This window comes from Anabrus simplex, chromosome 8, assembly GCF_040414725.1.
Source record: "Anabrus simplex isolate iqAnaSimp1 chromosome 8, ASM4041472v1, whole genome shotgun sequence".
Lineage (NCBI taxonomy): Eukaryota > Metazoa > Arthropoda > Insecta > Orthoptera > Tettigoniidae > Anabrus > Anabrus simplex.
In genome coordinates this window covers 211268536-211291190 of record NC_090272.1, presented here as the reverse complement: position 1 = coordinate 211291190, position 22655 = coordinate 211268536, and the positions used below count along the sequence as shown (strand labels likewise).

Here is a 22655-nt window from a genome sequence, read left to right as displayed (position 1 = left end):
CATTATACACCCTTCACCAAAATATTGCAGTCGAACAAAACTAGTACTGCACACTTCCAACAAACAAATTACAGACTAAGTGACGTAACACCAAGCACAGAAAAAAATACGTTTTCCTCCTTAGTAACACTAACACAACATACCCATTAGATCGTTATTCACCCGTCACCAAAATATTGCAGTCGAACAAAACGGTTATGTGAACGATGGTGATCCACGAAATATCACTGTAATATTTGTCACAAATGGAAGATAGTAATTGCTTTTACTCAAATAAAGTCTCAAATCCCAGGTTGATTAAGAAATAATACGAAATATTTTATTTTAGAGAATACATACTTTACTGCCTTACAACAACTATTTCTGCTAAGTCGCAGCGCTTCCGTAAGTGTTTTGTTTGTCCAACACTGTCGTGTGTGATGTCTTTGCTCACGTATTCTTTGGTGTCGTTTCATTGATTTTTCTCATTCGATGTAATATGATGGGCTGTCACTTCATGTGCATTAAGTGATTCATTAAACGATTTATTGGTCCAGTGATCATGCTATTTTCCTTTTCAAATATATATGTATTGGTCCAGGGATCATGCTATTTTTCAACAAAATACCCGCACTCCCATTCGCTAGAAAGAGAGCTCGTTGCTCGTTGGTGCCAGCCCTGGACCTCAAGGAAAAAAAAAAAAAGAAAAGAAAAAAACGATGGCGTGAGCAGCGGAATACAAGACATACAGCCAAAGATATAAAAAATTGCAGACATAGCACTCCCATTCATCAGTGCCAGCCCTGGACCTCAAGAAAGAAACAAAAGACGGCGCAAGCAGCGGAATGCAACACCATGGACTCCTATTTACAGCCAGTAAATACGTATACATATTTCTTGCTAGTAACGACGGTATTTCTTAATCAACCTGGGATTTGAGACTTCATTTGAGTAAATCAATGATTACCTTTCGTTTGTGACAAATATTACAGTGATATTTCGTGGATCACCATCGTTCACATAACCGAACAAAACTAGTAGTGCACACATCCAACATACAAATTAGGCATACAGACTAAGCAACATAGCACCAAATAAAGAAAAAATCAGTTTTCCTCCTAACCTTCTAAATAACACTAACACAACATACCCATTAGCCTGTTATGCACCCTTCACCAAAATACTGCTATCGAACAAACACTGTGCATATCCAACAAAAAATTTTAAAGAAAGTTTCTACACCAAAAAATAAACATTAGTTAATGACTCAAAATTAATTAATGTATTACCTTAAAGTTACTTGCTCCTGAGTTTCAATTCTTTCCTAAAGTGCTGTTTCTGCCTGAGAGTTGTTTCATCAGTCTTTTTCTTGGCACCCTGTTTTTCAAGTTTCTTGGAAATTCCTTGTGGGATTTTCTTTTCATCTAAGACCTTTGTGTGATTGTTAATAAAAATATTGGCCAGAATTTTCACACACTTCTTCATAATTCTGGTCAAAGAAACACCACACTTGCATACATCACTCGCATTATCAACACTACTTTCAAAGGCCTCAACTCCTAAAACAACTATTGCATTCCGTTGGTTTTCTAATTTTGAAAATTCTGCTTCATAAGCACTATTTATGAGGACCTAAAAGAGCATGAATATTTTACAACACATAGAAATCATGATCGGCGATGGGCACTTCAAGCCACCTCTGTTTAACTGCCTAAAATATGAGAACATTTGGTCAATATCACAGTGTATCACCATTTCTTCTTCGGTCTGTAGCATCTCAACACAAACAGCACAGTTGTTATACTTCTTAAACTTCTCAATAACCCATGTTAATCTAAAATATGTACATTACATTGCATTACATTCTAAAACGACACTAATAATATTAACTATAACACACGAACACAAAGATAAACAAACACATAACCTACACGTAACTACGTGTAAACAGGAGATAACCAATACTTAGTATATTAAACTTCCATAAAAAAGAACCGGACGAATCCTATACTTCCTTGTCACTATTGAAGGCTATTAAATGCAACCACAAAAGCAGACCCGAAATACTTCAGTCGCAACGATTACTTTAAACTGGCATTCACGGTCACAGTGATTTCATTCGTGGCCCGCGCTCACCGCCATCTTGCCAATAACCGAAACCTGCCTTGAGGTCTGAGTATTGGAGTTGGTCTTGGACCGATACTGGCGAGCATGCTACCTGATGCTATGCAGCCTTAGGCTCGTCCCTGATGAGGTACATTGCGCCGGGCTGTCCGCTAGGGAGTTGCCGTAGGAAAGCAAACCCCCGAGTTTGATTCAAAGCCAGCAGCATTTGTTGGTCCGTTACGAAGCATTAGTACAGCGAACGACCGAAGATGGTTGATTATAACATGTTTTCGAGTACATGTTAGGTTTATTAAACTAAAACCCATAGAAGAAAATACGACAAATGAGGTGCAAAATTAATGGGAGTTGTGCAACCCTGCAACAATACCACGCACCGCCCCTGGTGAGGGTGAAACCCGATGCCGGCACATAGCGTAATCCTGTCGAATATCAGTAAGGGGTCTGCTCAAGCCTTAAAGTCTCCATCCGACGGACGAATCACCATCAATAGTGTCATATTCCCTCACTCCATTTGAACACTGCGGAGAGGTTTGGAATTGAATCCAGACCTTTGGCACGCAATCTAGTGATTATAAATTGTATACCACCACCTCTCTTTCCCTGTCGGTCAACATTCTGATGGTGAAATTTTTTTCGACCGACGGGATTCGAGCCGGCTAACCACGGTGTTAGACCATACAGACTTAACACCTAACGACCATGGCCGCCAGGCGGGATGTTATTTGACTAAGTGAAATTTCTAAATAATCAGCCTGTTGTTTATTTTACTGTGGGGCTGTCCGTCTATTCTAGAAGAATATGTGCTTCTAGGTTATGGAGAAGCGTTTTCATACGTACAACAGTGTTTTTCTTTATGATGTTACATTTATCATGGTAAATTACCGCCGTTGGTATATACAGTATGTGCGTGATATTTTCATGTTCGTCAATATCAGAAATCCGGCTACTTCGGTCGCCAGGTTTTTTAAATGTTACGACATAACGAATAGAAAATTATTTTGATGCATGCATAATTTTGTTACAATTAATTTATCCATTACTACCTTAAATATTATAATCACGCCTACTCACTATTTAAACCCGCTCTCTAAATTGTAGTTTGTAATTTATTTATTTTATATACAACCTGTGACAATAAAGTTCGGCGAATGAAGTCAGAACGGTCGATCCGGCAACAATGGCGACACATCTGCGTAGCAGCAGGTTTTGACCACCTGCTCCCAACGTTGTTCAGTTGAGCATCGTGTGTGTGCCGTGTAAGACCTGTTTGACATAGTGCTTGTTTAGTGCGGTGGTTCTGAACTGCGAACAGGAACATGAACGACCAAAAGATCAATGTACAGTTTTGTTTTAAGCTTGGCAAGACACCGAAAGAAACGCGAAACGCGATGCTGGTATGTATTTATGAAGATCAAGCACTGTCCTTAAGTGTGTGTACGAGTGGTTCGCCCGTTTTCGAGGAGGCCGGAAAAGTGTTTCTGACAACCCCGTAGCGGAAGACCGGCAACCGCCATCGGTGACGAAAACATTGAGAAGGTGAGGACATTAATCACGAACGATCGGCGATTAACTGTGCGCATGATAGCGGATGAACTGCAGATTAACCGTGAATTCGTGCGACAAATCGTTATCCAAAAGTTAGGGAAGAAAAAAACGTGTTCTCGTCTTGTGCCACATCACTTGACCGACGATCAGCAGGCACGTGTAGAGCTTCACAGGATTTTGTCGAAACAGCGGATGCGACACCAAATTTCTTGAACATCCAACGAAACGTGACGAGGCTTTTGAACACCATCCCAAAGGAAGCCTTCTTGCAAAATTTCCAGGACATGTCTCGCCGATCTCAGCAGTGCATAGTTGTGGGAGGGGACTATTTCGAAGGACAGTAAGGTCATTGTCGTGTATTGTACATCTATGTTGATAGTACAGGACTATTCACCGAACTTTATTGTCACAGGTTGTATATATATTTTTACAAGTTGCTTTACGTCGCACCGACACAAATTGGTCTTATGGCGACAATGGGACAGGAAGGGGCTAGGATTGGGAAGGAAGCGGCCGTGGCCTTAAATAAGATACATACCCAGCATTTAGCTGGTGTGAAAATGGGGAAACCACGGAAAACCATCTTCAACAGTGGGGTTCAAACCCGTTATCTCCCGAATACTGGATACTGTCTTTTTTAATTTTTGTCCTAGACGTTAACATTGTTATCCAGTCTAGGACAACATGTATCTTACCCCTATTAATTCGTTATACTGTATAGAGTAGTTACATTATTGTGAGCGACTGCAAAAGGACCTCGACATTGTTCCGAGATAGACAGCAAACAACGGTATGATGGTAAACGGGATTAAAAGTCAGGTTGTAAGTTCACCAAGAGGAAAAGTCTTCTCAATGATGCTTGTTGTTTTAAGGGGCCTAACATCGAAGGTCATCTATGTTTTCTGAATTACAGTGTTGAGGGGGTGATTACCTTAATGGGGATCCTCCTGAGGGCGGGGGCGGTAGAATAACACCCGTGGTATCCCCTGCCTGTCGCAACAGGCGACTAAAAGGCGCCCCATGGACTCCTAACTTGGAGGCGTGGGTTGGTGACCACGGGGTCCTTAGTCGAGTCCTGACATTGCTTCCACTTACTTGTGCCAGGCTCCTTACTTTCATCTATCCTACCCGATCTACCTTGGCCAACTCTTGTACTTATCCGACTCCGAGTTTCTGAGTTTCCCAGGCCAAGGGAGTCTTTCATTTTCACGTCCATCGTGGCCCTTGCCTTTCTTTGGCCAATACCTTAATTTTACGATGTGTCGGACTCCTTCGATTTTTCGCTCTGATTAGTGTTAGTAGAGGATGGTTGTCCAATTGTACTTCGCCTAAAAACAATACTCACCACCACCACCTCACTGTAAGTACTTAGGTGTTAATATAAAGAATATAAGGAATGATCTTCATTGGAGTAATCACATTAACGAAGTTGTAAAGAAAGGATATATATATCTTTACATAGCTATGGGGGTATTTAAGGGTTGTAGTACCAACGGATGTAAAGTAGAGGACGTGGAAGGCTTTGGTAAAACCCGAATTAGAGTAAAGTTCCAGTGTATGGAATCCACACCAGCAAAGCAAAGCAAAGCATAGTCACCTCCGTACAGGCCATGAAGGCCCTTGGAGGGGTGGAAGGTAAAGGCTTCCACCATTGTTAATCTCGGCACGTGATGGGGTAGAGTGGTTAGCTCTACGCCCGGCCGCCTTTGCCCCCAGGAATTAACCTGGTACTCATTTTTGGTGTAGGCTGAGTGAGCCTCAGGGCTATATGCACCTCCGGAAGTGGAAATCGCGTTTCTTAAATTTTATGACTTCCTGACGGGGATTCGAACCCACGTCCTTCCGGGCGAAACGAGCACGCCTTTACCGCCTCGGCCAGGCAGCCCCGGAATCCACATCAGCATTACCGAAAATCAACCGAAGGAAAGCAGCACGATTTGTTCTGGGAAATTTTCGACAAAAGAGTAGTGGTTCGAAAATGTGGCAAACTTTGGGATGAAAAGACGTGGAAGTAGGGGACGAGCTGCTCGACTAAGTGGTACGTTTCAAGCTGTCAGTGGAGAGATGGGATGGAATGACATTGGTAGACGAATAAGCTTTAGTGGAACTTTTAACAATACGAAAGGTCATAATATGAATATAACTTTGTTATTCAGAGGAGTGATTGGGGCAAATATTAGTTTTTAGGGTGCTGGCCTCGCGGTGTTGGGTTGGCGTGTCTGCCTTTTACCCGGAGGCCGTGGGTTCGATTCTCGGCCAGGTCAGGGATTTTTACCTGGATCTGAGGGCTGGTTTGAGGTCCACTCAGCCTACGAGATTTCAATTGATGAGCTATCTGACGGTGAGATAGCGGCTCCGGTCTTGGAAGCCAAGAAGAACGGCCGATTGAATTCGTCGTGCTGACCACATCTCATAATCTGCAGGTCTTCGGGCTGGAATTTGGTTTTATTACCTAATTTTTGTTGCTATTTACGTTTACGTCGTACCGACACAGATAGCCCATGGCGACGATGGGATAGGAAAGGCTTAGGAATGGGAAGGGAGCTACCGTGGCCTTAATTAAGGAACAGCCCCAGCATTTTCCTGGTGTGAAAATGGGAAACCACAGAAAACCATCTTCAGAGCTGCCGACAGTGGGGTTCGAACCCACTATCTCTCGGATGCAAGCTCACAGCTGCGCGCCCCTAACCGTCTTCTGTGGTACCATCTGGCTAGATTCTATCTGGGGTGTCTTTGTTTCAAAACATAAACCTCTTATCATTCTTTGAACTATGACACGGGCAGAGATGTGCTGACACGGTTGCCTGCTCATACCGAGTACACTTACTATATAATTCCAATGTACACCGCGAGAGGTTGCTACTAGTTGGGCATGCTATTTTTAACAGGACACGTAGACTGTTGTCAACACTGCTACCATATCAAAGGTAATTTTAGCACTATGGGCCTAGAGATTCTGTAGCAATTAGTCAAACATGTCTAAAATATTCCTGTATTTATCATCTCTCGGAATCATTTGTCTAAATATTGCAAGTAGCAGGAATATAGCGGAAGTACTGTATATTCGCAAAATGACATAGAGGTTACGTTTTGTAATGGCAGATGTTTTGATCGCACCTTTTAATGACAGTTGGTTGCTGTACACACGCCGATCCCACACCTTCGTTAATATAGTGGTTAGGGAATCCCTCACCACTCCTTCACTCCATGTTGTTGATGGCCATCGCTTTATGATGTTGTTAAACTGAGTTACAGTCTATAACATCAGCTCTACGAGAAGCAGAGGAATAAGAAGTAGGCCTATCAGTACTTCTTTGACAAAAGGTTAGCTGTGTGAGTTTGTATTTAAATATCTTGCTCACTGTCATTAGAAGTTATTTTATTCAATATGGTAATGTTCTGTAATTGTTGTGGATTTATTATCACCCACTGAGTAGTTTTCATAGTCTACTGATTCAGCGGTACGTCACTAGCGGGCTCTCTGTGCTGTGGTCCTTCACCTACCATACCTTACGGCAGGGCTGTAGGTGGGCCGGTATAACTTCCGTACACGGCGGGCGAAAGATAGGTTAGGGATCCAACATGGCGCGGCCCAGTTGACATCACATAACTCGGCAACTTGTCAACGTCTGCATTGTTAGTGACAAAACCGGTGGGCTAGATTGTTAGGTCCGGGGAATGACAAGACCATTGGGCTGGATTGGTTTGGTCCGGGGAGTGACAAGACCATTGGACTGGAAGCAAGCAAAGGGGGTCTGGGGGGAATGCCAGGTTAGAACCGCGAAGCGGCCCTTAGGCCTCTAGTATCCCGCGTGACAGCACCCTTGGTCTGGATTGGTTAGGTCAAGCTAATGACAAAACCATTGGTTTGGATAGGTTAGGCCCGGCTAGTGACAAAACCATTGGCTGGATAGATTAGGTCCAGCTATTGACAACACCATTGGACAACAACTTTAAAATTGGTGGATCTCTTACCGAATAGGCTACGGCAGCTCTGTAGGTACCGTACTTGCACACGATGCGAGCTCTATCAGTGACAATACTAAACTTGGCTGGTGAATAGGAACACAGAATATACATGTCGCATTCAACTGATTTGCACAGTCTCGGTTTTCATTCTTCTATATTAATAATACTTCTAGGGGCCGGATTGGTGGGTCCCAGCCAAGCATAAAGGAAGGATCTCTCCTTTCTACTACTTACAGTAACGTTGCATATCACTTTTATATGATCTTTCTCTTCGCTAAATCTGCCCGTCGGGCACGGAAGCGCCCGCGTTAGTTTCTCATCCCCATTATGACCCCCATCCCAGGATAACCACCTTCCTGCAATTATTTCTTTCTACACAGATTTAGCAAATTTTGTAAGTAGGTAATAAAAACGATGTATTCTAGAAAAATAATACTTTAAGAAAGTACATTGATGAAAAAGTATTGTACATAACTAATTATGGTATAATTGTATCACTGCAGTAAATTAATTACAAATTGTAAACATTTTCTAAGAAAAAAAACCTACTGAAATTAAAACAAAATCTATGCAGTTATGGTAGCTGCTGAACATTGATTTTTGGAGGATGGGGAATATTCAAATTATGACAGGCTTGATAACCAAAAAGGCACACAGCTCAATAGCAGTGCAGTGTTGCCAGCTCAAAGGATCCTTGCCCTCTCCAGCACCTGCCAGCAGAGCAAAGTGCAGGTTCCACTGTAGCTATCAACTAACAACCCTTGTAATATTTTTTATCAGCAACAGAAGATTTATTCTAGAATTCTTTTTTATTTACATGGCAGATTGTACCAATCTTAACTCTTAAACCTTGTTTCTTTTTTATGGTCATTTTTGTGCCACCCCTGTGCCTGCACCATTGGCAGAGGCCAATCTTGCCACCATGGGCGCCCGCAGGATCTTTTCCAGGGAGGGGGGGGGGCGGGGGCACATTAACAATTTTCTTGAATATGAAAACCAATATAACGTCGGCAACATTAAATTGTTTACAGAAACTTCCAGTTATAACATATGCTAGATGACTGTCAGTAATTTCAGTTTATGAAATAATCTGGTATGATATTAAACAATTGAACAACAACATCTTTAGAATTCCAGGGGGGGGGGGCACTTTGCTGTATGGGGAGTCCAGTAAATTTCCTTACACGGAAATGAAGGGAATGCTATAGGCTTGTGTTTAAGAAAAACATATTTCTAAGCTAAGTAGGCCTATGCTATTTTCAGTCTCTTCTCTTCTGTTAGTTCAGTCCATCTTGACAACAGTGCTCAATACTAGACTGGGTTGGAGTTGAAGAACTTGTCTATGTGCTTTTCGACCATGTTGATTCCAAAAGATTTTTTTATTCAAGAATTCTACAGAAACCAAAATGAACAGAAATCATATTGCACAGTGACTCATGAATATGGTTGATGTGATACGACATTGCTCTGTAGGCCTAGAGATAATCTTGTCCAACTTTCTCCAGGTTACTAACGACATACTGGTACCGGTATGAGATGTCTTCGTAGAACACACCACCTTTCTTGTTGTCTAGTTCTTACATCATTTGTTGAATGTCTTGATGTTATTTTTCCTGTTGGTTTCAGTGCACATGCAAATTATTCGACTAATAGTGTGGGAAAATCATACGAGAAGAATGGACGCAGAGTAGGTCTTATAAATTATGGTACCGTTCTTTGAGGTCAACCTCTGATCCACCAACAGCACTGTTTCCAGATTGTACTGCAACTTTGACACTTAAAAAATATATGAAAATGTGACTTTCATACCATTTTCAAAACTTCATCATCCATAACTTCCAGCAATCCTGAGTGACTACGTACTGGTACTGTAACTTAGGATGAATTGGAACAGAAGTTTTTACTGAAAATGAAAGATATTGCACTAGAATTTTAACATTTTAAGATCTCTGACGCTTCTTACAGCAATTCTTTGCACGGATGATACTCCTCTATCAGAACCCCTCTTTTAATTATTTTTACCATTTTAAAATTGTTCCAAACCACTGCTGCTGATTTATATTCATTCACTTTTATATAAATTAATGTCACTTACCAGATAATGTATTTATTATATTTTGAACTGGCTTTTTTCAGTGCCAGATCTATAATATTTGGGCCCTGCTGCAAAAATTAAAAGGCCCCCCTTCACTGAAAGATTGTTTAAATGTTGTGAAATTATGGAAATACCAAGTATTTATGTATTTAGTATTTATGTTCATGTTTTAATCTCAACTCAGGATTCTTCTAAAAATTAGAGAACATTAGGAGATATATATCCACAACAGTAAAAACAAATTCAGCTGTAGTCCGCACTGATCTAGGTTGGGATTGACGTTTAAAAGAGCGAGATGCTCCATGTTGCCACGTCGTATTTACACAATGAAGGTCTCGTCATGGCGATGTCAATACCATATGTTGAAGATGTATTTTAAATAATTCAAGCAGATATTCAAAGTGAAATATAGAAATAAGCATATGTAATGCCAGTGGCGGCTCGTGAAAAAATCGTCCTACGTGCTACAAAAAAACAAGCTAAATACGCTGTTTTAAATCTGCATATTGCCATGATGAACAACGCAACTTCAAACTTGGTAATACTACTACTACTACCACTACTACTACTACTACTAATAATAATAATAATAATAATAATAATAATACAACTTTTCTCACAATTTATAACTCAGAACAAACAAAAACATTAATTTGGAAGCAGATGAATTCTTCGACAACTGTCTTCTACGAGATAAATAATTCATTGGAGAAATATTGTTTTTACTAACCTAATGGCGCAACTTACATCAGTGCAAATAGAATCGTGGGAATATAGATCTCCACTAAGAACACTAATTTAATTTCACTTTATATACACTGCAGTGGATAAATTATTTGATAAATCTTCGTAGGCCTATAAACTTTAGCACTAACACAATGACAGAAAAAACACGCACCAGTAATATAACCGCGAGATTAAAAACCGCACAAAGCAACTGAAAGAGCTGCCAACTGATTAATTGAGACCTCCCCTCTTACCAGAGTAAATGTCCGGCTCCATGGCTAAATGGTTAGCGCGCTGGCCTTTGGTCAGAGGGATCCCGGGTTCGATTCCCGGCAGGGTCTGGAATTTTAACCATCATTGGGTGTACGTGTTGTCGTCGTCATCATTTCATCCTCATCACGACTCGCAGGTCGCCTACGTGCGTCAAATCAAAAGATCTGCATCTGGCGAGTCGAACATGTCCTCGGATACTTCCGGCACTAAGCCATACGCTATTTCATTTCACCAGAGTAAATTACATTGTAATGCGGGATAACATTTAGGGTCAGTCAAAGATTCTTTGACTCACCTACGAATTCCTTATTTTTGACACAAAAGGAAGATGGATATTTTAATAAGCATGTGTGAGATAGATTGCCTCCACTTACGCTTTACTTTCGAACTCAGACGATGCCACTCTCTAGTGGCAGATTCGCTTACCACGTTCAACATAAGCACGGCCGACTGGATCCCTCGCTGCGCTCCGGGTAGCAGGAGACATTGAGTAATTCTAACCCCTTGCGGGAGAGGAAGTAACTATAAACGGGATCAGTGAAAGTTGATCCCGGTTTACGGTATACTCCGCCGGCTAGGGGGAGTGTTGCAAGCTTGGCTGCGCCTGCGTATTGCTTCCTTCAGGCTACAGGCAAGGGCTCACTTCACATGAGCACGAGCCTTGTTCCCCGGGAGAACGGCGCTAGGTGTTCGACAGATCTCGTCCTGATTTTCACAAAACACAAATTCATATCGTACTCAAAACAACGAAAAGGCACCAGGATAATTGTACTGTACATAAATAATATTCCTTACAGTTCCAAGCTACGTGCTGGAGCCCGGTAGCACGTACTGACCGGCCGCCACTGTGTAATGCATAATTTAGATTAGTATTTGTGCTAAGAGCAAATATTTATCAATGTCAATAAATTTAATTCCTCTACGACAGTTGCCCATTTACAATAATCATACTTGTCTTTCCCCATTTTAACTACATTATTTTTGCTCATTGTACCTGCATTGCTTATTGTTCTATCTGATACTTTATTTTCAGAAATTAGAGGACAATTATTACCTTTCTCCTGTTCAAAGTACTCTCGTACATAAAAAATAATGTCCGTAGTTTGTCCCTTTATAGGAATGCCTTTGCTGAAACATTTCCTCTATTCACTTGCCACCATTGGATTAAAATTAAAAGATGCTAGACATATAATGTACACAAACAATATATATATATATATATATATATATATATATATAAAGAGTTTGCTAAAAACAGCTTTGGCAAATCCATTTGTCATTTTACTGGACCAGTTTGCTTCGTTTCTGTTTTATTCTCTCTGGAATTACCTGCCGGTAAATCATGAGACATTGATAGATCTCTAAGTTCAGTCAAGTTTGAGTAATCATAAAAATGAAATCATTAAAAGGTCTCTCGAATAATTGCAGGCGAAGGCTTACCCTAACCTGCAATACATTCTGTACTTAGCAGGTTGCTAAGCAGCTAACACTTTCATTAATAGTCTGATATATGTGATTTTCAACCTTAATAATATCATTGCATGCAGCCATGTTTGATTACTACATGTCAAGCCAGACTCTTGAAACTCTTGAAAAAGTGGGTACTGTACTTACCCGAACCAGTATTCAGCCACAGCCAATTGTATGTTGCACTATCTCGGGCAAGATTGTTTGAAAATGTTTAGATCCAGATATGGGCGAATGGTTGAAGCACAGAGAATATTGTATGGAAAGAAGTGTTATAAACTACATAACCGGTATTAAATATACGTGTATTAAAAAGGGCATCCAAACAATATGACTACAACAGGCATATTGAGACGAGTTATCTGACCTATTTATAAGGAATTAAAACCCGTTTTATGTTGCACCGACACAGATGGGTCTTATGGCGATGGTGGTATAGAAAAGAGCTAGGAGTGGGAAGGAAGCGGCTTTGGCTTTAGTTAAGGTACAGCCCCAGCATTTGCCTGGTGTGAAAATGGGAAACCACGGAAAACGATCTTCAGGTCTGCTAACAGTGGGGTTCCAAACCTACTGTCTCCCAAAAGCAAGCTCACAGCTGTGCGACCCTAACCGCACGGCCAGCTCACTTGGTCAAGCAATATTTAGAAATGTTACTTTGCAGTTATAACTATGGTATTATTATACACACGCACACATCTTTAGAGGAACTGTTTATGAATAACAGTAGTTATACATGTGGACACACAAATACAAAGTAACCTTCACTGTTAAGAAATTGATAGCTCGGTGAACACTGCTGGGGAAAGCTCTCTCTCGCCGCACATGTTGCAAAAACGGCATCATTGTCTTAAGCTTTCCCTCCCGTATCTTCGCTGGCCTGCACTCTTTTGTCATTAGCCGCATGTGATTGGTCAAAGACAACCTACGAACACTTTCTTCCCACTGGTCCCCATTACAGCTGGAGAACACGTGTTGAAGCAGCTGTCACTCCCATTCTAGTTCCGCGTGGACTATAGTACCAGTATTATACACATACTAAAAAAATTAACTGCACTGCTACAGACAAAAGAACCATCTGTGCTCTGTCTAGTCAATGAGTTCAGTTTAAAATGCCTTCTTTCTTGATTTTATTCTTCCAAATTCACTTATGACTTCCTTTTTATCCAAAGCAACTGCATGTTCATAATTTATGGAAATGAATGCCAGGTCATTGAATCAGTGCTGCCCCATGGAACTCTGCAGGTAAGTTTTTATTCTCATCAAAATTGAAAAGGATCTTTCTGCTGATGATATTGTAACTAGTAGAGTTTAAAACAGATCAAAGCAGTATACACCTCTGGAAAGCTGGGCAAATTTGTTCTATACTTTCAAACAATAGTTCTGCTGAATCACACACAGAGGATACTTGTACTATGTTGCCATTCACAGATACACTCTTACTTACAACTAATTCTACATAGTTCAAAGAAAAGGAATTAAAAAGCATACTACACAACATGGAAAAGTTAACTTCACAAACTGTGTGACCAACATCATAGCCTGTTATTCAGGAAAATAGTTAAAACTATTACAAAACAATTGATATGAACTCCACAATGACGATCCTACCGCATGTCACCTGAAAAAAGGATCTAAAAATTAGCAAACAGGAAAAAATCAAAGCTAACCCAAAGTTGTCGACATTAACCCCATATAAAATCCATATGCATTTGGGCTGCCTCACAATGCAAAGTTATATAGTGTATAGATCCAGACCCAGCTTTATTATAAATTTCTGCCTTTGAGCTTAGGAACTTATTATTGAGATTGTAAGGTTAAGCCTCTGTTTGTATTTACCTACCCATTAAAGGATTAACACTAGAACATCAGAAGGTGTCAAAATGACCCTTACTTTAATATTTTCTTCAATAATGTGTACATTTTTTAACATTTCCTTCAAAATATCTTGACTTACCCCATTTTTTTTGTCTTTCTTACCATGATGTATTGTATCTAAAAAAGTTTAATTTTCATAGACTTTTTGTATGATATGCCCATGATAGCAGAAGGGGTTAAAGTGACACCAGTACAGTTCCTTACTGTAATGCAGGAGTATGCATAGTCAGACAACAGTGCATATCTCAGTTGGTGAGAGTATTGAGCTCTCATTGTAGTTATGTCATCATTTAGATAGTATTCTTTCCTCTTTCTGATGAGATGTCTCATATGCTAATTTGAGAATTTAGATGTTGATCAGAAAGTGAAGTATCCAACTCTGATCATTATTTTATGCTGGAGACAAGTGAGGATGGAAATCATAATGTAACAGAGGATGAATTATCAGCCAAGGAAGAAGTAAGCGCTAATCTGCCTCCAGTGTCTCGTCTCAATTAGATGTTTCATTAGCAAAAATGGTCATTAGAGATGGAATCGAGTGGAAGATCTTAATTCCAACTCATTGTCCGTAAGGCGGGCTGCTGTGAACACTCTGAAGGAGTGAGGATGTCAACACTACATACGGTATGCCTATCACTGAGTCAACAACTCTGTCATTAATGCTTTTTGTCTCTTTTTTGATTAATTGATGCTTAGTTGCATAAAATGGCTCACAGAATCAAACACTCAGAAAGAAGTAGAAGATAAGCACTGGACTGTATAGCTTGAGGAGTTTAATAATAATGTTATTTGCTTTACATTGCACTAACTACTTTTATGGTTTTCAGAATGCGGTGCTAGAATTTAATCCCGCAGGAGTTCTTTTACGTGTCAGTAAATCTACCGATACGAGGCTGACATATTTGAACACCTGCAAATACCATTGAACTGACCCAGGATCAAATCTGCCAAGTTGAGGTCAGAAGGCCAGTGCCTCACTCGCCTGAGCCACTCAGCCCGGCACTCAAGGAGTTTAAGGTAACGGTTGCCCCCTGTATACCTGGGGCGTTCTGCGTTCAAAAGGTGTGTTGTGGATGATTTATGGTCACGTATCTGGGAACAGCAATATTCATGAAGGACAGAATGCTAAGAGATAGATTTCAGCAGCTCCCCAAAGTCCTCTGTTTCAATGAGAAATCAATCTGAGCTGAACGCCTGTCAGGTAACCCAACTAACAAAAGTCCCTGTTGTCTCTGAAATTTGGGTCAAGTTCATGAAAAACTATATTAATTGTTATAGCCCATTATAACAGCTGATGGACAGTTACTTCCCAGTAAAACCAGGCGCAAATTTACTCAATTTATGGCAAACAACCCTGATAAATATGAATTCATATTTTGGATTGTTGCAGACGTAGCAACAAAATACAAAGTACATTATGCTCCACCTGAAAGAAAAAAGCCAGAAACTATGAAGTTCTACAACAATGTAAAACACAGGGTAGATGTGGTTGACCAAATGCTTCATAAAGGTTGCGTGCAGGAGTTGGCTGAGTCCAGCGATGTCTGCAACAAATACTTCAAAGCCATCTGAAGAAAATATGAATGCAAAGTAGAAGTCACATGTGCATAATGTGTTTAGGTTATTGTTAAAGTATTTCAGAATTGCAATACATTTAAGAACGTGTGGAATATCCAGTTTTTACCGTGACCTTGCTTGGGTTATAAATTGAAATCACTATAACGAACTTGTTTCAGGTGTTCCGTAAGGACTTTAAACCACATCTGTTCCTGGTTCATCTGTTTCATCCTGTAACTACTCATTAAGAGAGATGAGGCCTTTTTGAATCAGTGGCAGCAGAGTGTTGGCATCTGTATCGAAAGATCATGGGTTCAAACCCAGCAGAAGTAGTCAGAATTTTAAATGGTGGAACAAAGTATATTCAGCACTCCATGTCGTACGTTACTGGAAAGTAAATAATCTCTGGAGACATATTCGGTGTTCACCCGATACAGTTAATTAAAATTCAATCGCAGATCACCCAACAGGGATCCGGTTAACTCTGTCATCTGGTAGAGTAAAACAGAACGTTAAAATTGACACGCAAGCAGCTTACACATCATCATATTTAAATGCCTGAACACAGCAGCTTGGCCATACGATTATTATTATTATTATTATTATTATTATTATTATTATTATTATTATTATTATTATTATTATTATTATTATTATTATTTCATCTCTTATGATACACCTACAAAGACAGGAACTTGAAAAGGAAAACATACTAGAATAAACACAATGAATTGAGCGAGTTGGCCATGCAGTTAGGGGAGCGCATCTATGAGGTTGTATTTGGGAGATAGTGGGTTCGAACCCCACTGTCGGCAGCCCTGGAAAAACAAAAAACAAAACATGACAGGTTAGTGTGTGAGCTACAGATTTCTATGACGTACTGAAGATAGTTGAAACCTTTGTTGCGAAATGTGTAATACTACAGGGTAGATTTTATCTTATTCACTTTTTTCTCTCTTTCAGAAACAAAGCCTTTTAAGTTATAAACTCATTTCCTGCTGTTGTAATCTATAGTTTTTATAGTGCCTGTAATCGCCTGTTTAATGGGTTTGTGCTTATTCAGTTTGTTGATGCCTGAAGTAGCCTTTTTTTTTTAGGCAATGTATCCCTTTTTTCTTTTGTCATAGAATTGGCATATTGCTCTACCTGGCCTGCTTCATGAGCCAGTTCTATGAAATCCCAGGATGATCACAAAGCTTGAAAAAACAAACAAACCTTTGGTAACTCCTGACATTGTCTGGCAGATTTTCAAAATCTTAAACACAGCACCAAGTAGTGAAGGCCAAGCAGTTAATGTCAACCTGTTCCACGTGCTTCATTGTAATCGAGGATGGAATATCATTGCAGTGATTGGTAGTATTTCAGAGGGCAATTCAGAAATACTGGCATAAGTCATTCTTGAACCTCATGGAATTGCTGAAATAAAGTTATGTCCTGTTGTTTTTGTGTGAAGTAGAAATATGTTTCTCTTGGTATAAACATATTCTAAGTCACAATAGACAAGGTTCCACTCCCAAAAATCTTGAGAAATATATGATAATCATCACAACAAATTCTTGCATGGAGTAATGTAAAAAGATTACAAATTAAAAGAGAAATATACCATTCTGTTTGAAATTGGTACACCTAATCTATTTTTTAATACTTTTATTGTGGCTGTTTCTTGAACTTCAGTGCCTTTTTAAACACGTATTTACTGAATTTTGCTCCTTTGTAAGTGACCATTCCTTTAATTTTTAGTGCCTTTTTTCTTTTCTATTTAATACATTTTTGTGCCTATGGTCTAGTAATAATACAGTCATTCAGTATGGAATAATGATGTAGGCCTACAATATAATATTTATTAGTATTTATAATTTTATGTAAGAGTTGAATAGATTTTGATCAGTTGATGAAGAATCTACTTTTGTATGGCAAGGTTCCTACTTTACGTTTCAGTGAAAACATGAAGAGAGCTAGAGCTCATGTAAATAGAGAAGTTATTTCAAACTATCTAAAAAATTTCTGTGACAGGTAAAGTCTGTGACAGGTAAAGTAAACTTGTGTCCTCGTCCTGAGGTGGTGCAGCTCTTTTCAGACACACCCCCAATGGTGGTGAGCTGCATGTACCATTTTAACCACATACCAGCCCTCCTGCCATTCTTAAATTTCTGGCAGTACCAGGAATCGAACCCGGGCCCCCGAGGATGGCAGCTAATAGTCTCAACCGTTATGCTACTGAGGTGGACTGTGAGAGGTATCTCTCCCAGTCATATAGTCAACTACAAAGAGACCAATTTCTCTGACGATCCGGGTGCTGCCAGAGTGTTAGTCAGGTAAACATCCACACAGAAGGATGAGACTCATCCAAGACAAATATGTCTGTGATGATGGTGATGGGCATCTTCTGCCATCTTATGTAGTTTATAAGGTCATTCAACCTCTATCCAACTTGGACAGATAGTTTTTTTTTTTTTTTGCTAGGGGCTTTACGTCGCACCGACACAGATAGGTCTTATGGCGACGATGGGATAGGAAAGGCCTAGGAGTTGGAAGGAAGCGGCCGTGGCCTTAATTAAGGTACAGCCCCAGCATTTGCCTGGTGTGAAAATGGGAAACCACGGAAAACCATCTTCAGACAGATAGTTTGAGCTTTACTATATTTGAAGACTAGTTACACACAAAAGCTTTGACAAAAGCTTGAGAGGGTTCATGCATTGAAAGGGGATAATCTCTCAAGTCATATTTCCATTTGAAATATAATAATTAATGTGAAATAATTAATTAATACATTTATTAGGAAATGAAAATGAAATGTCGTATGGCTTTTAGTGCCGGGATATCCCAGGACGGGTTCGGCTCACCAGGTGCAGGTCTTTCTATTTGACTCCCGTAGGCGACCTGCACATCGTGATGAGGATGAAATGATGATGAAGACAACACATACACCCAGCCCCCGTGCCAGTGGAATTAACCAATTAAGGTTAAAATCTCCGACCCGGCCTGGAATCGAACACAGGACCCTCTGAACAGAAGGCCAGTACGTTGACTGTTCAGCCAATGAGTTGGACGTTAGGAAAATTGAATGTTTATTTCATTACTTGTTATTGAAACTGTTAACAGAAATATTAGTAATAATTTATACAAATTAATAATAAATAAATTTATCATAATTTTCATAATTGAAATATAACAAATATGGTATGTAGATGAAATAAAGTAAGTACTTAAATATTAATAAATTTTGATATGCCTGTTGTCTAATGTCAACAAATTGAAAAAATAACAATGACTTCATAAATTTATACCCACCATATATGAATAATAAATATAATGTTCAGTTATAATATTCAAATAAATATTTTTTTTCTGCTAGTTGCTTTACGTCGCACCGACACAGATAGGTCTTATGGCGACGATGGGACAGGAAAGGGCTAGGAATGGGAAGGAAGTGGCCGTGGCCTTAATTAAGATACAGCCCCAGGTGTGAAAATGGGAAACGGAAAACCATTTTCAGGGCTGCCGATAGTGGGGTTCGAACCTACTATCGAATCTACTGTTTTTTGACATGCTCTATTGGTGAAAAATATCTAATTCCCTCCATGAGAACTTAGAATTTTCCAAACCTACTATCTCCCAAATACTGGATACTGGCCGCACTTAAGCAACTGCAGCTATCGAGCTCAATAATAAATATACGAGGGCCATCCGCAAAGTAGTACCGTTAGCGCCACATGAAGCGCTGACGACTCGGGTAGCCGCTGGACAAGGTCAGACCACGTCAGTGGCTTGGCTGCCTGCTCTGTGCGAGGTTGCGTGATGCTACCATTGCCTGTGTTGTGTCTGTGATCGTTTAAAATGTTTAAACAAACTGAGAACCCCGCCAGTTGTGAAGTGAGGACCGTGATTAAATTTCTTAGTGCATGAAACGTTCGACCTTGTGATATTCATTGCCAATTAACTGAGGTGTATGGAGACAATGTGATGGACGAGTCATCTGTTCGGTACTGGTGTCGCAACTTCAACCTGGGGAGGGGTAATACACATGACGAGGAGCATTCAGGGAGACCATCTGTCATTACAGACCAACTGCTGAGCGCAGTAGACGAATGTGTGGGGAACGATCGGCGCGTCACAATTAATGAACTCTGTGAACATTTTCCTAATGTGTCTCGAACAATTGTTCATGAAATTGTCGAAGACCATCTACATTATTCAGAAATCTGTGCAAGGTGGGTCCCTTGCATGCTTACAGAGGAGCACAAAACCAAGCGTACGACTGCAGCACTGACATTTCTGGGACGTTATTCCGATGAAGGAGACTCTTTCCTGACTCGCGTCATTACTGGGGACGAAACATGGGTTTCTTATGCATCACCTGAGAGTAAACGACAGTCAATGGAGTGGCATCATGCTCATTCACCAACCAAACCCAAAAAATTCAAGACAGTTCTGTCCACCAGGAAACTCATGGCAACCATTTTCTGGGATCGCCAGGTGTACTGCTCATTGATTTTATGGCCCGTGGAGACACAATTAATGCTAATGCGTATTGTGAAACATTAAAGCAATTACGGCGGGCAATACAAAATCAACAGCAAGGTCTATTGTCTACAGGCATCATTCTCCTTCATGACAATGCCAGGCCTCATGCAGCTGCAATAACACAACAACTTTTGCAGCAATTCAAGTGGGAAACCTTCGACCATCCCCCGTATAGCCCGGACTTGGCCCCTTTGGATTTTCAGCTCTTTACGAAGCTTAAAGACTTTCTGGTAGGAAAAAATTTGACAGCAATGAAGAACCTAAACGAGCCGTGACTATGTATCTCAATATGCTGGCGGCGGAGGACTATGACACTCGAATACAAAAACTCATCCCACGTTATGACAGATGCCTAAATTTGCTTGGAGATTTTGTGGAGAAGTAGTGTAAAGTATGCTCTTTCCGATAAAAATGTGTATATTTGTTAATATTTACTCCTGTGTCTTTATTGCACAAATGGGTACCACTTTCCGGGTGGCCTTCGTAATTTAATAATATAAAAGAACTTTAGCAATCAGCTGTAATCTTCATCTCTAACTTATGTTCAGATTATATGTAGTCATAATGGAAAGTCAAACTGATGACCCTTTAAAAAATAACTTTCATATGCATAATAGTTTGGTTATTGTTGAATAACGTACATTAAAATATTTCTTCTTCTTCTTAATCTGTTTACCCTCCAGGGTTGTTTTTTCCCCTGGACTCAGCAAGTGATCCTACCTCTGAATCTATTACAGAACTAGATAGTGATAGAAAACTATTTATTTTATCACACATGTTTTCTATCATTATAAGGTGTATTGACAAGGCGGACTCAAGTAAAACTATTTTAAATAGTTCTGTAATAGATTCAGACAAGTCAATACAGGATCAAACATAATACTTATTATGGTTGAGTTTATCAACAGTGATCCTACCTCTACCGCCTCAAGGGCAGTGTCCTGGAGCGTGAGGCTTTTGATCAGGGAATACAGCTGGGGAGGAGAATCAGTATCTCGCCCAGGCAGCCTCACCTACTATGCTGAACAGGGGCCTTGTGGGGGGATGGGAAAATTGAAAGGGATAGACAAGGAAGAGGGAAGGGAGTGGCCGTGGCCTTGGCTTTAAGTTAGGTATCATCCCGGCATTTGCCAGGAGGAGAAGTGGGAAACCACGGAAAATCACTTCTAGGATGGCTGAGGTGACAATCGAACCCTCCTCTACTCAGTTGATCTCCCGAGGCTGAGTGAACCCCATTCCAGCTCTCGTTCCACTTTTCAAAGTTTGTGGCAGAGCCGGGAATCGAACCCGTGCCTTTCGGGGTGGCAGCTAATCACGCTAACCACTACACCACAGAGGCAGACATTAAAATATTTCATCTTCATTTTAGAGACATATAAGAAGAGTTTGAGTCGTCTTTTAAGTAAATATTTGGCATTCAAAAAAATCTATTTTGAATTTAATTATTGAAAAAAAGCATTTATTAGAAAATTCCTGTTTCTCAAATCAAATTCAAGATTTTGCCTGGTTTTTCAAATTCCAGGCTTGTTTCTTGTTTTCAGGGTTTTGAGGTTGAATGGTCATCCTATGATGAAGACTGTGTGTGGTTTTATTTTAAAAATTGAGGCAATTTGAAGTATAAACAGTTTGATTATCAATCAGTCAATACTGATCTGCATTTAGGGCAGTCGCCCAGGTGGCAGATTCCCTATCTGTTGTTTTCCTAGCCTTTTCTTAAATGATTTCAATGACATTGGAAATTTATTGAACATCTCCCTTGGTAAGTTATTCCAATCCATAACTCCCCTTCCTATAAATGAATATTTGCCCCAATTTGTCCTACACAAAAACTGTGGTTGTAATGTAATTATACCTATGTTTTTTGTTTTGTTTTTTAACACACGTCAGAAATTCATCATTGTGTGTTATTAGCTATATATTTCAATTTCTATAAATAAGGTAAAGGTAGTGTGGATAATACAGCCATAACACTTGTGTAAAAGTGGATAAGTAGAATATTGTCAAAATTATATATATTTACTTCAAGAACAAAATTGAAATACAGTCAAAACCATTTATTGCAACAACACTGTTAAGTTTTGAATACAATGGCAAAATCTAACAGTCCCATCTAAATCCTATATAAATTCTGAATTTAAAAAGTCACTTATTATGACATATTGTATAAAACGGCATATTTTTATCACATTTTTGGAGAACCTGGTCTTTTGTGAAGTGCATTCACTAAATTGGAAGAAAACTTTGAGAACTTACACAACAAGATGTGTGATCATAATGAGTGTTTAACATTCAACTCTTTACTTGTCTTGCACTAAATATCAACAACACACGCTTGTTTCATAAATTTTAAATTTTATCTATTATAATTCATTCATGTCTTGCCTTAACTTGAATGATTTTGACTGCAAGACCGAAACAAGTTTCATCAAATATATGTAACTTGTTTCGTTAGGTTAAAATAAATACTATTGAATAGGTGGAAACATTTCAGCTTTTGTTTTATATTATACTCGTTCAT

The 22655-nt window shown here is 39.7% G+C and overlaps 1 protein-coding gene across 6 annotated transcripts in view; it reads left to right on the top strand.

Annotated features, from left to right (window-relative positions):
• Window positions 1–6526: 6526 nt before the first annotated feature.
• The window catches only part of LOC136878987 (cyclic GMP-AMP synthase-like receptor), a 121109-nt gene continuing 104980 nt past the window's right edge, over window positions 6527–22655 (top strand). For 2 of the 6 annotated variants that reach the window (XM_067152649.2, XM_067152652.2), the window contains exon 1: window positions 6834–6975. The gene's annotated coding sequence lies outside the window, so the exon portion shown is untranslated. Of the gene's footprint in view, window positions 6579–6833; window positions 6976–9756; window positions 9853–14883; window positions 15074–22655 lie in introns of those variants that run through there. The other 4 variants (XM_068228914.1, XM_067152650.2, XM_068228915.1 and 1 more) reach the window with 4 other exon arrangements.